Source organism: Equus asinus, chromosome 23 (genome assembly GCF_041296235.1).
Source record: "Equus asinus isolate D_3611 breed Donkey chromosome 23, EquAss-T2T_v2, whole genome shotgun sequence".
NCBI lineage: Eukaryota > Metazoa > Chordata > Mammalia > Perissodactyla > Equidae > Equus > Equus asinus.
In genome coordinates, this window is record NC_091812.1 from 59475249 (window position 1) to 59488244 (window position 12996).

Genomic DNA, 12996 nt, shown 5'->3' on the forward strand with positions numbered 1-12996 from the left:
AAGCCCTAGCAAGCAAATACAGAAAGATCAACTAAGAGACGGGATTGGAGAAGTCAGCTTGAAGCCAGCTATTAATGGGACTTGCCAATTACACTTAGATTGCAAAAGCAACTTATTGCAAAAAGTTTGTAAAAATTATTGTAAACAGCTTGGAGTAACATTAATAAGCTGATTCTCATGAAATCACTCTAGAGGAATAAGAATGAAGAAGGGCAGCCTGGGCCAGTTAGTAATTAAAGGTATGGCTTGAATTAGGGCAGTGAAAACGGTATGGAAAAAAGTGTAGAGATTCCAGAGAGATGAAGAAAGGAGAAATAGCAGAATTTAACGATTGATCTCACTTGAGTGTCAGTGGAGAGGGAGAAATATAGAACCAAATGGTGGTACCCTTTTCCAAGACAGGAAACAAAGCTGGGGATGGAAGGAAAGTTTTGTGGGGGTTTTTTTTTTATTGTTTGTTCTGCTAGTGGGCAGTTAGAGATGATGATTTAATTGCAGTTAGGGTGACAAATATGAAAACGTCAAAACCACACATTAAGTAGCAGTGTAAGAAAACAATATATATGTCTTAAGGTAGTATGCAATCAAGTACAAAGTTTTGTTTAAAAAAAAATAGGTGCTATGAATATGGAGAAGTGAGATTTCCTAACTAGAAGATCAGAAAAAGATTCCTAAAGATTGAAGCTGGTTTCTCAAGGATGTGGTATTTGACAATGTGAAATTGAATGGAAACATAGAAAAAATGAGTAAAGATAAAATGAACCAAGATATGGTGAGACTGTGACAAGGATGTTCATACACAGAAAGTAAAGCAGAGGTTGGACAATTAGTGAAAGAATATAGTTGGAAGTTGTTTTGCAACTAAATTTGCATGACAATGTAAAGACTCTTCAGTTCTGGGATGAATATGGAGATTATATTTTTCCTGACTGTACTGAGGATGCATAAGTTATTGTCCATGAGTCATATATTAGTAAGGGTCAGGTTCAATATTGAATAATGTCACGACTTAAACAATATAGTACCTTATTTCTCTTGCAGGAAAGAAATCTGGGAGAGAACAGTCCAGGGCTTATGTAGTGGCTCCATTGTGTCAAAGTCATAGGCCCTGTGTTGTTGTTCTACTCTGTGTAGTTTCCATTTTGAAGGTCATTTTGATTCAAGAAGTCAGCTGAAACCCCAGTCGTTGAATAGAGTAAGATGGAGGAAGGTGAAAATTTCAAGAGTGTACCACACTTGTCCCACACATACTTTGGCTAGCAAATATTCACCCAGACTTTAGTCACTTGGTCACCAGAACTATAAGGGAGACCCAGCAGAAATGTTCTCTCTTAGCCATGTGGCAACATGCACAGCTGATAATGGAGATCGCTTATGGAGAGCTAAAGAGAAAACGAATGTTCAAATTAGAGGCTAACCATTCTCAGCCATGGCTATTTTTGGATATCTTCTAGTTACTGTACTTAAGTTTCTCTCTCTCTCTATATATATTACTTTTTGTAGTTTTTTTCCTAAATTTGTAAATGTTTGTCCTCACTAAAATTTGATCTTGCCTAACTAGTATCAGATATTAACATATTAAAATATTTTGGTTTTGCATACATGTAAGTAAAGAAAAAATAGATCTTGAAATATTTTCATGGATAAAGCATGATTAATATGAATAATATAATCTGAAGGCTAAAATAATGAAATCTTCATGTGACAATGCCATATGCAGTAAGTGATAATATTACAAAGTAGTGCAAAAGTAAGCTTTTGTCAACTTGAAAATTTATAGCTTCTGAAATATGCTAACCAATTTCTTTTTTCACATTCCTACATCCACAGAATTATATCTTTTAATAGAATGTAATTCTGAAGAAATTGGTGCTAAAATTCGATTCTAAAGCCAGTAACATAGCATAAAGCATCAATGAAAAATTTCCCCGTTAAATTGAATGTTGTATAACATGCCTCAACCCTCTGCCAGTTGATGTTGGGTTTTCTAAAGCTTTGCAAACATCAAGAAGACAAAGTATAGCTTCTATTCCAAGAAGTGTACTGACAGTAAGATGAATGCGAGTCTTTCTGAAAGAGTGCCAACTCTCAAGTGTTCTTAGTGGGGAGATAAAGCAACATAGTGATAGACTCAGTTGCTGACTGTGTTGACAAATTTCAAGAAAGCAATGACCCACTCGCCCAGCACAGTGATTTTTTGGAAGAGAAAAAGAACACATGGTAAAATTTTAGTAAATGCATTTTGCTTATTTTTCTAGGATACAAGTTTTTAAAAAAAGCTCTTTAAATGAATGCTGAATAGCGTTTCTGTTATATAAACAATAGATATAGAGAGGGTAGCACTCATTTTAGCCTTATTGATCAGCCTGTTGATTTAACCCAAGTTGATCCCCAATATCCTGGAGACCATTTATTTTCCTTTGTTTCTTACTATACTTCAAATTCTTGAATTACGTGAATCACAAAGTCTTAAGTGGTAGATGACCTTATTACCAAAAAGATTATGAATTACTTTTTCTTTCCTCCATCAAAATAAGAAGAAGAAGAAAACTTGTCCTCTCTAACAGTACTCAGGTAATTTCCAGCAAGAACTGTTTATAAGAAGTGAGAGAGAGAGAGTAATGGTTGACTTCATGAACTATGAAACAATCCAAATTATCTAGAAATGAATTAACCATAATTCTTAACCAAGATTATATTGTACTCTGCTTCTCCAACAGGAATATAAGGAAAGAAGATCATCAGGCATATAACAGAAATTCAACAGATAATTTATTTGCTTGGTCTAAGATATGTAGCATAGTCTCATATTTTTATTATTGTAGATTTGTACATATACAAGAACATAGTTTCACAGAATTTTGTTAATATTAATCCTTGGTTCATGACACACCTTCATTCTTGTTCTATGCACAGCCTACTCTTAAACAAATGGAATTACTTAATTTTGATTTTCTAAGAATATAATAAGCAAACTTGAATCCACGGCCCATAAAAAAAAGTTGGGATTTTCAATATAGTGTAAATCTAACCATGTGTCCTCCCACCCCATAACTAATCTATCCTCCTACCTTCTCCAAATACCATTTTAAATGCTGTTTTTCATTCATTTTCCTTTTTATATTGTTTTCCTATATCTGTATCTATTCTAAAGATAATTTAATCTATTCTTTTAATTTTATGAAAGAAGTATCATGCTATGTTTAATATTTGGGGGCTTATACTTTCCATGTATTGTTATAGTGTGTATAGGTTTTGGTCTGACTATAGTTCACTTCTTTGCTTTTTTATGTGAATATACCACAATTTATCTATTCTCCCGTTATGGACATTTAGGTGATTTCTACATTTTTGCAATTGTGAATAATTGCACTATGAACATTCTTGCATATATCCCCTGCTGTACTTGTACATGTGGAATTGTTGAGTCTTAGAAGTTTTGCTTTTTCAACAATACAAGGGAATATTGAATTCCTTTCCAAAATGTTTGCACGAATTTACATTTCTCGTAGCAATGTCTAAGACATCATGTGGATATATGGCATCGCCTATATGAGGTAGCCTCAGACTTTTATTTTTGTCAATCAGAACAGTATGTAATGGTACTTCAGTGTGGTGTCTGTTTGCATTTCTGAGATCATTTATGATTCTCTTCATGTCTCCATGTTTGTTAGCATTCATATTCCCGCTTCTGTGAAATGCCTACTCATGGCTCTTACTCATTAGTGGGCTGTTTGTACTATTCTTATTGATTTGTAGGAGTTCTCTATATACTCTTAGATCTAACTTTTTTTGTTTTATCAGCACAAAAACAAAATCTCCTCATTTGTAAGTTGGTCTTACCTGTTACTTTACTCATCTTCCTGTTTAATCTTTTGTTGCCCTGAAATGTTCCTGATAAAATGACAAAAGCTTCATTAAAAAGGAACTAAACCACTAAATTTGTCCTACATCTTATGAATGGGATATCTCCTAATCTGTTTTATCAGTCTTAAAGAAATGTCACATCAGATATTGTGGCATTGTATATTTTATTTACCTGAGAGATGATCAAAGGAAGATTAGTGCCATAATAAATAGAAATCAATCATTGCCAGCTGCCAACTCAAGCAGGGAATATGTATAAATGCTAAAAATTTCTATGATTGAATCTATAATTTGAGAATAGAGCCACTGTTACACTAACTCATACAATGACAATTTTGCCCCAAATAAAATATCTTTGGAGAAGATATACATTTATTGCTTCTATAATATGACAGAACATTGCTTCCACTACTGCTTGTTATGGCTAATCATATCCTACGAAATATAGCAATGTAGGGGAGGAAGACATTTCCTCTTCCCAAATGTGGGTTCGTCTGGCCGGAAAACGAATTAAATTCACTTGAGACAGAATAGCAAGAGAAAATTAAACAAAGCTTTATGAGGAACCATGGCCCGGGGCCTTTCTTCCTGAAGGAAGAAAGGGCACCGAAGAAGTGGGGTGCACAGAGTGGTTTTATACCCCCAAACAGGGTGTTTCACATGTGATTGAAATGTCCCTCCCACAATAGTCACAAGATTGCCCTGTCGGCACAGCGCTTGATGGACACAGCAGGTAGTGGTCTGCTATCTCGGGTGGGCGTAGCAGGAGGCAAGTCGATTGTCTGGAGCTGGGCAGTCACAGGTGAGCTCAGCAATCAGTTCCTAGCCTAAGGAAAGATGCTTAATCCTTAAAGAAATGCCAACGTTGGGAGGGGGAGGGAAGTCAGTTACAGAGGTTACCAGAGAAGCAGAATAAAATGCAGATTTAAGTCCTTGCCTTTGGTATTAAGAGTTTCTAGAGAGAAGGTCATCTCCTTTCTTCTTCCTGGTACAGAGAGGGAGGCACCTTTACAGATAGAGATTTACCTTACAAATGTAAATGTGTCCTAAGGAAGGGCAAGTTCCATTCCTCAGAGCCTCCTTCCCTGTCCCAGTTTATCAAAAGCAATCAGCCTCAAATAATCCTGATGCCAAAGAGACATATCTTGGGGTGGCCATTTCCAGGTCCCCACAGCAACCACGTAACAGCATATTTGAAAACAGCATTGATGATTTTGCACCATTTACTTTAATCATAGCATTATAAAGGAAATCTTTTGGATTTTGATTTGGATTTAGAGATGTAACCTATGCTATTTAAATTATTTCTCCGTGGACCACTAAATCTTTAGGTCATTTGAGAGCTAATTTGAAAAATATTGTACTAGAATTCTACTTCAAAGCTTTCGGTTGTTCATACATTTCAAGGAAATCTCATACCTGTTACCCACATCTCCACTTCCTTCCATGCCTAACATCTTTTCCCCTATCTTCAAGTCTAATGTTGATTTCGTACTTACCCAGGTAATCAGAAATTCCAACTTCTCATAAAACTTCTGGCTTCCTAATACACACAGTATTAGGATTTGTATTAATTTTCTTTATTCAATATCTTAAAATTTTAGGAAATAATTCATAATAGATATCAACAAGAGTAAGTTTTAAAAAAAAAAATTAAGTGGGGAAGAGAATTTTGTCACATAGTTTCCATGCTCTTAAATGAAAATTCAAGATTAGCAAACACTAATTTCTCTGGCTTTTACACTTGTGGGTCATTTGCCTTAAGGATTACTTCCTAATTTGTTAAAGAAAAGAGTTAATTTTTCCATTCTCCTTTTACTTTAACCACAATAACTTGTAATAGCTATTCTCCATTTTAAAAAACTATTCAGCGGAAAAAGTCAGTTCTTGCTTTATTTCATTTGAAAACAATATTCTTACTTATAGGAATGCAAATACAGCAATATTCTTTCTTCTGGTATTCCTGCCTTTCCTGATGGAGTTGATCATGGTCTTCAATGTTACCTCTATGTCTTAAGGGGGAGTCTATTGTTATTCTTACTATTTACTATTGTAATGTACTTATTTAGATGTCTGACTCCTAGACGAGATTGTCCCTTGGACTCTGTGAGGACAGGAGTAATAATACATTTACATCTGTTTCTCCACTTCCCAGAAAAATTCTTGGCACAGAGTAGGCGCTTAGTCAATGTTTAAATAACTCCCTGATTTACCAAATGAATGTCTGCATTTTACAGATATTAGATTTGTTTTCAGGATTCCAATATATACAGTGTTGCCAATTTTTGTTTATTCATATCAATAAAAAGAGTTTCTCATGATCACAGCTCCCTCTATTATATCCATCACATTGCTAACATACTGATAAGAAGGGTCAGAGCCACGACATGCTTGGAAGAGCCTCATGTGCCGTGATTTGGGTGACTAGCATTCATTTGTATACAGCAGTTTATGAACTGGTCAATTTTCTAACGGTTTCTAATACCATTCAGACTGGGAACACCACCCCCCTCTTTCAACTGCCATACTTTATAATTTCTTACTCTTGCATTGTCAATTGTACGTGTGCTAAATCAAGAAAATAGCAGGGCCTAAAAAGAATATATTTAAATGTAATGCTTGTGGTCATACAGCTTGAGTGAGGCAGAATGGTATTTCGTAGGCAGAGTTTTTGAAAACCTTAGTAGAATTTGTATGAGATATACCTATTTTGCTTGTAATTCACCTTGTTAAAATCTGAACAGTTAAATTAATCAGTTTCTTCTTTCTTTTAAAATGTCTATCTATTTGTTCTCTTCTTGCAATCATTTCATTGTAACCCACTTCTAGTTGCTTTTCCACTTCTCTTCAGCTGTGTGCGTTCCCTCCAGCTCCAGTATAGCAACATGCAGAAAATCAGCTTCAGTTGTAAAGGGATTTAAATTTGTAAGTTCATTGAATTACATTATCAGAGCACTTGTAAATGTAACTTCAGGGCTATCCTTGGAAAACTCTGAGAAATCATAGAGGACCTGAGAGAAATTAGAAAGGAAAATTAGCAAATGTTTTGCTTTGCAAAAGGGCAGCAAGGATGAATGCTGAAAAATACAATTTGGTTAAGAAAGGTCTCAATCATATTAAAAAATAGATATTTTTTACCTAGTTATTTTTCAGAAAATTTAGGTGAGTTATGAAGGGGGAGGTGGGCTGGGGCCAAAAAAAGAAAAAGAAAACAAAATTTAAACAAGCATAGAAAGCCCTAAGAATCTAAATATATTGTCCAAGAATTAGTAAACATATACTTTCTGAGTAGGAGAGAGGTTGATATATCAGGTGAAAACATAGTAAAGATATGTTTTACATTGACAAAAGCAATCCCAATGACCTCCTTTGGGATGAGAATGCTAAATTTTTTCTGGATCCAAATTGATGGTATAATGATACTCAAAGTGTTTTTGTTAACTACCTAATATGAAACTGTTGAGAAGGCTCTGGTGAATTGACTTAAGTTTCTGTCTTTGGCAATTTTTTTAAAAATTCAAATTCCATCATTTCCTAAGATCAAAACATATAAGGGATGGAGATGACATAAAACATAAAGGATGTAGATGGCACAAAGACATTGCCAATAAAAACGAGGATAGAATTCTTGAAATCCAACAGCAATTCTAAATCCAGCCTGCCTGCTGAAAACATCGACTATATCGGGAAGAAATGCTTTGGAAACTCTTTCTCTGGAGGCGACATCTGTGTTTATCCTGACTGATGACACAACATCGTGACAACACATTGAACATCGTCTTAAGTTGCTTCAAAAGGAACATGGATTCAGGTTTACATAAAGTAATAACCACAGAAAATATGCAGCTACTCAGACAACATCAGAACTGTTTTTTAAATTATCTGCTGTATTTTGGATTTATATTGTCAATTACAAAGAAACGCCAAATACACTAATTTTCTGAAATATGAATGAGTCTTATGCTAAAAAACAATGGTAGGAAAAGATTTAAGAACACAGTGTTAATCAAAATAGAAAAGATTTCGTTACTGGAGGACATCTCAAATTTTTGCTAAGGTTTCCAGTGACTTTTTAAGAGGAGTTTATAGAATGCAATATTTTCACAAGTTATTTGATCACAGAGTTCTACAGAACACCCTTTTAAAAATCCTGGTCAAAAAAAATTGCACTGTAAGAAGAAATGATAGTTATAGAGAAGTAGTGAATTTGTTCTATTTCCTGTTTCAAAGGGAGAACCAGGTAGCCAATTTTAGGTTTAATATAAGAAAAATGAAAGCTATCCTTATGATTGTATTCAAAAAAGGCTGAATAACCACCTGCAGGTAGGATGTAAGGAGAGTTCATATGCAGCTGAGAAGTTGGTTGAGATGACCTTTAGTCAATGTCAACACTTTCAAACTGATGAAATTTTCTCCAGGAAGCACTACCCACGGCCATTTATAAAGCAGTTCTCCAGCAATCCCCTGCTTCTAGATTTAAGGAAGGCTTCAAGAACTGTGAATTGTTCTTCTAAATACACCTTAAAAAAGCCTAATGATCATCACTTTTTCATGACACTAGACTATGTTACCATAATTTCTTTTTAGATTCTAGCAGTTTCTTCCTAAATGCTCTCAAGTTTCCACTCTTGTGTCTCCTTCCCTCGTTGCGCCCTACCCTACTCCATCCTTTCTGCACACAACAACCAGAGTAACTTTAAAACTCTAAACCAGATTATGCCATATTTGTCTACATGAGCCTCTGACTATCCTGGCCTTCATTCTGTCCTGTTCTTGTTAGATTCTTATTCCTCTGCCTGGAGTAACATTCCCAGGATGTTGTCTTGGCTTACTCACGTCACTCAGATTTACGCTCAGTTGTCACCTCTACAGAGAAACCTTTCTGATCCACTCTAAATCGTAAACTGCCCCCTTGTAAACCTCCCTATTCTCCCTACTTCCAGGCCCAGGCCATTCTCCATGATTTTATCTGGCTTTATTTTTTTAATATGTATTTGGCATATTTTTCATCTATCTCCCCCAATGGAATCTAAGCTCAGAAGTGCAGAGACCTTATTTTGTTACCACTTTATTCATTTCTCTTAGAGCAATGGCTTTGCAGAGCAGACTGCTAAATATTTTTTTCAACAAATAAATATATAAAAGAATAGTTCATTTTAAAAAAATGATTAAGTTGGAAAGGTAAAAATAATTCAGTTTAGATAAGGTAACTATAAAATTACCATAAAGACATTATGTTACAGGTAAATTAATATTGCTGTTATGAAGCTAAAATACCAAAATATGGGTTCTCCAAGTCTTTTTTAAAATGATCTGTATGGCATGATGATTTTTTAAAAAATTGACTTGGAATATAAAAGAGGAAGTTATTTACAACAAGTTGCTAAGGTAACTACAGTATGGCTAAAGCATTTCATCACTTTAATAATTGTATAGATTTTCAGTAAGCAGCACACAAGATGTATTAAGTAAGATGTATCATTGTGTAAATTACTTTAGTCTGAAAACCAAGCTTCCTAGCACGTATTTGCAGGAAGTGCTTTTTCAAGGACATTACCTCGTAAGGATGAAAGACAAAACACTCCTGAATATTAATAAACATGCCACTCGTAATACAAAGTTATTTTCCAAACCTTGTCTTCACAATTTCATAAATTGAACAATGTACAAATTAATAATTTGATCTAGAATTTTGCCTAATACACTTGTCAAGTCTAAAGGGCTTCAAAATTATATTGTAAAAGATTGTTTAGCTTTTCTTACTTAAAAAAAAAAAAAGAGGTTTGCATGCGTTATCACCTAATGTGGTAGAAACTACTATTAACCATACTTTACACATCAAGAAACCAAGGCAACTAGATGTTAAGTTAGTACTTTTCTCAGAGACCCCCCAGCTACCTCCAAATGGAGTCAGTAATAAAGTTTAGGAGGCCTTACTCCCAGGTCTGCGCTCTTAATCACTATGTTATCCCGTCTCTACAAACGATTTCCCTTAGCATGCTAGTTGTTAGAGATCCCAGAATTTTGCTGGATGTATGTTCAGTGTAACACACAATACAATGAAATAAGTCTGTATATGAATACAAAAGGAATGGGAGAGGTCAGAGGAACTTGGATGGTGTGGCCAAGGACCACTTGTGACATTGGCATCCATTGGAAGACACAATATTTGCATGGCCTGGGATCAGGCTTTCCTTGCCTTTTGCCAGTTGATTTGATGGACAGCAATTAGCTGGTACAGCTACCCAAGCTGCAGGCACCAGTGATGTCAGGGCTCAGTCAGATGGAACTATAGAAGGCATGTCTCTATCAAGTCTCACATCATCAAATGGGAATGAAAAGAAAATAGTGCTGCATGTATGCACCGACCAAGAAATCTGGGTACCACTTTGAGTTATTCAGTTCCTAAGGAGATCGGGAGCAATCACCTTAGGAGCTCATGCTAGAGACCTAGATTATCCATCTTCCCTTAGAATTTTTTTTCAAAGAATTGATTAAAATAACAGCAAAAAGTGATTATTGGTTAATCTCCTATTTAGCTCATTTGGACTGATATTTGATTTCCCAATAACAATCCATTGCTTGTCTAAAAATCTAAAAGGAGAGTAAGTACAGACTTCCTATTCCTAGAGAAAGTTTCTAGCAAGCATTTTTGTAGGTGTTAATGTTTCCTCAATATTTAATATTTTTAATAATCTTTTTCTAGATAGCACTTACCAGTTTGCCAATATAATAATATTCTTTTTTTTAGAATTTTCACTATCCTCAGAGCAAGTATTTTTTAATTGGCATTTTTACCCAGAAGAAAACAGACTCAGCCTTAAAAGCCAAGACCAAATCAGATTTTCTGATTGGCAGGTCTATGTGTCTCTAGAATTTCATTATAGTTCCAAAAAGTACACTCACTTGAACAATCTCTTCTTGGCTAGAGAAGTTATCTGATTTAAGTGACAACTGAATAATCAATTTATCTGTATTTCTTATTTCCGATACAACATGAATATGACAGTCCTGTCACATTTGGTAATGAAAAATAGGCACTGGATTAAGGGAAAATGGAGCCCCACTTTGGTAAGTAAACTTTGCAACTCTCAGCCACTCAAGGCCTCAGTATTCTCACTTGTAAAATTTGGAGGTAGGACCATATGCTCCCCAAAGTCATTAATGGTCAGTTTTAAAATCATTGTGTAAATCAACATGATAGACAATCAGAAAATTGTACATTTTTTATACCTTGATGTCTTAAGGTCAGATATGCTAAAAGTTTTTCTGGAACCTAGAGCTTTTTATGTTCCCAAAGATTCTCTCTCGTGTTCTCAGAATTTCCAAGGTCATAATACCTGTTTTAAATTGTTTTGCATAACCGTACAGTATCAAGAATTTTTCTCTGTTATACAGACTATGGATTCATAGATATTTTTGCTGTGAGGAATTTTTAAAATTTTCTTAAATTTCAATAACCTAATTTGATTCATTTTTTTTTTTTGCTTAGATATGAGTATTTTCTTCTTTAATGTTGGTTTAAGGCAGACACAGTTCAAATAGGGACATTGATGGGGTTTTTTGGTTAAATGCCCAAGGAATGCAAATATTTGATGACATAGGTTAGTCTGTAAGATAACATGAGTTGCGTATGAAGAGAAGTATCAGAGGCATAGATCCTTCATATCATGCCTTATGGAAGAGCACAGAGGGTCATTTTAGTTTTGAAATTTGGCTCAAAATAAATTAAACTATAAATATCTGGAATATTCCATCAATTTAGAAATGAAAAATAAACTACGAGTCCTATTTCTAACGTGTCCAAGTAATGTCAACATGCCAATCTCTACACACACACACACACACATATGCACACACACACATTTCAGCTGTGCTCTGCCTACATTGATAATGCCAATACTTTATATGAAATTTTAGGAGGAGCAAATTTTACTCTCATGAGAACTTTGGGGATGACCTGCTTGTTTCATGTATTTTGTTTTACTCTGGCACAATTTTACTGAATAGGAAGGATGGTGTCAGCTATTAGTAAGATTTTTGACTAATCTTTTTGCAGACCCAGAATAACATAGTTTGAGTAATGTAGTGTATGTAATCAACAGTTATGATATAGTGAGAAAAACATTGGACATGAAGATAGAAATCCTGAACATGATGTCGTGTATACATTTTTTGGGTCTCTCTCTGTATTCACATATAAAATGAGGACAGTAATATCTAGCTCACAAGGCTGTTTTGAATATTAAAGAGGAAAGTTTATGGTAACTCTTTCAAAGAACAAAGCTACCTGCAAACACTGGGTGTTATTTTTAATGTGGATATAATAGATATAAATAGGACTTACAAACCTTCCTTTAAATATTTTCATTTGAAGTGTTATGAAGCCACAGTTATGTCCTTTCTCATTATGATTTTAGTAATTAAATTTTCATTCCCTCATTTATAGTCCTTCTAGTTTTCTATTTCTCTCTATATTTCCTGCATTCCTCTCTTCTCTTTACCCCTAACTCTCAAGAGTCATCATGTTCAGTGCTTTTGATCTGCTAAATTTCCCTCTTACCTTCCTTAATTTCTCTTCCTTACTCCCTTAGTTCTGATCCTTGTGCTATCATAACAATTTTCTAGTTGGTCTCTCTGCCTGAAAGCTCAACATCCTCCAAATTTTGCTTCAAAATGGCCCCAGAATGAGCTTCTTAACGTGCATATTTTCTGACAAAAATTGTTCGGCAATTCTTGGACACCCATATCCATCAGATAAAAACCTCAAACTTTTACATGGATTAAAGATCCTTCATGATCAGCTCCCTAACTCCTCACCTGTGCTTATACTGTTGCCTTTATTTGGCACACTCTTCCCACTTTCATTCACACAACAAACTATTCCTCATCCTTCAAATATTATTATTAAGCAGTTAAATAATACTATATGACAGCTACTGTCCTAAGTATTTTAAGTGTATAGATGCATTTAATCCCATAAATCCCAAGAGGAAGGTTCTATTATTATCATGTGTGTTTCTTTAACTCAAACTGAGGGGAGAAAGATTAAGTTACTTGACTCATGGCAAAGCTACTAGGTTGGCAGAGCTGGGAATCCAAAGAAGGGGGTCAAGAATCAGAACCCAG